This window comes from Hippopotamus amphibius, chromosome 3 (genome assembly GCF_030028045.1).
Source record: "Hippopotamus amphibius kiboko isolate mHipAmp2 chromosome 3, mHipAmp2.hap2, whole genome shotgun sequence".
Classification (NCBI taxonomy): domain Eukaryota; kingdom Metazoa; phylum Chordata; class Mammalia; order Artiodactyla; family Hippopotamidae; genus Hippopotamus; species Hippopotamus amphibius.
The window spans coordinates 47,973,464-47,975,717 of record NC_080188.1 but is presented as its reverse complement, the minus strand read 5'-3'; the positions used below and the strand labels follow the sequence as shown (position 1 = coordinate 47,975,717).

At 34.6% G+C, this 2,254-nt stretch overlaps 1 pseudogene; it reads right to left on the bottom strand.

The window, feature by feature from the left end:
* Positions 1-1,556: 1,556 nt before the first annotated feature.
* Positions 1,557-1,945, bottom strand: LOC130848291 (60S ribosomal protein L22-like 1; annotated as a pseudogene).
* Positions 1,946-2,254: the final 309 nt, after the last annotated feature.

Genomic DNA, 2,254 nt, shown 5'->3' with positions numbered 1-2,254 from the left:
CAAAATAATAAATCAGAGTGAATTCAATGTAAGTATGACCCTATTCAAAGAGACTAAACATTTAGTACAATTCAATTTTCTGTGGTTCACCTACTGGTTCACAACTTGTGGAGGCGGGGCGCTGGAAGGTTGGTGTAGAACCAAGAAGTACTAGCCACTCCAGACACATACTGCTGAACACTCCTACACTGTCGGTGGGAATGTAAATTGGTGCAGCCACTGTGGAAAACTAAAAATGGAACTATCATATGATCCAGCAATCCCACTCCTAGGCATATATCCACATAAAACTATAATTTGAAAAGATACATGCACCCCTATGCTCATAGCAGCACTATGTACAATAACCATGGAAACAACCTAAATGTCCATCAAAAGATGAATGGCCATCTATATAATACAATGGAATACTACTTAGCCATAAAAAAGAATGAAATAATGCCGTTTGCAACAACATGTTTGGACCTAGAGATTATCATACTAAGTGAAGTAAGTCAGAAAGAGAAAGACAATAACATACGATATCACTTATATGTGGAATCTAAAACACAACACAAATGAACTTATCTAGGAAACAGAAACAGACTCACAGCCATAGAGAATAGACTTGTGGTTGCCAAGGGTTGGGCGGTGGGGGAGAGAAGGATTGGAAGTTTGGGATTAACAGATGCAAACTATTATATATAGCATGGATAAATAACAAGGTCCTACTGTTTAGCACAGGGAACTACATTCAATATCCTGTGATAAACCATAATGGAAAAGAATATGAAAAAGAATGTATATATATGTATAACTGAGTCACTCTGCTATACAGTAGAAATTAAACAGCATTGTAAATCAACTATATACTTCAATTAAAAAAGGACACATACCATTAATAAGATGACTTTTTTTTAGAATTTAAATGTTTCAATTTTATTATATACAGTTATATCCAAAATTGTGCTTCATTTTTTCACTATATACTTTAACTTAAGGACATTTGTAAAAACAGTACATTTCAGAAATCCTGGAAGAAATTCCACTAGCTATAAGCTATTTAAATATTGCTTACATAAAATACTAACAAAAAAAGGGGGAGGGTACAAATGAACTTATTTACAAAAGTAAAGTCACAGATACAGAAAACAAACTTATGGCTACCAGATGGGGAGGGATAAGTTGGGAGATTGGGGCTGACATACACTACTATATATAAAATAGATAATAACCTGCTGTACAGCACAGGGAACTCTACCCAATACTCTGTAATGGCCTATATGAGAAAAGAATCTTAAAAAAATAAAAAAAGAGTAGATATGTGTATAACTGATTCACTCTGACGTACACCTGCAACTAACATTATAAATCAACTATACTCCAATAAGTTTCTTTTAAAGTATTAAAGGAAAGCCAGCATCATATAAACAGCATACACTTAAATAAAAGAGATTAATGCTTAACAGAGTAATGTTTTTTATTCACTGATAAACTAAAGGTCCATTTCAAGACACTGCTCTTATATACTTCATTTGTTTTCTTAGCAAGCAAAGCCCTATAAGGGATGGCTTCATCTAGTCCTCACAGTCAGATCCATCGTCATCTTGACTAATCTGGAAGTAACGAAGTTCATAAGTCTCCTTGTCAGATGCAACCACATGAAGCCAATCACGAAGACTGCTCTTTTTGAGGTATTTCTTGGTAAGGTATTTCAATACCTTTTAGAGAACTGTTTCTCAGAAACAACTGTGATTTCATTCTTGAAGCGTTCAGTGTGAACGACATTCCCAAGATTTCCAGTTTTTCCATTCACTTTAACCTTCTCTCGTAGAGAGTGTTCAAAATTTCCAGAATCAAAAATTCAATCTTCTACTGGACGAGTAAGGTCCAAATTAAACTTCCAGGTTGACTTCTTAGGCTTCTTGTCTTTCTTCGGCGCCATCTTGAAGGCCGGCCGCACGATCAAAGAGCAATAAGATGACTTTTATAATAACAGTTAATAATGGAGAGATTTCTAAACTAAAAATTGCCTTTTTCCCCAGCAATTCTACTCCTAGGTACGTTTGCAAGAGAACTGAAAATATATGTCCACACAATCTGTACAGGAATGTTCATAACTGCATTATTCATAATAGCCAAAAAGTGGAACTAACTTAGATACTAACAGATGAATGGATAAATAAAATGTGGCATATCCATACAATGGAATATAATTTGACAGTAAAAAGAAATGAAGTACTGATACGTGCTAAAACATGGATGAACCTTGAAA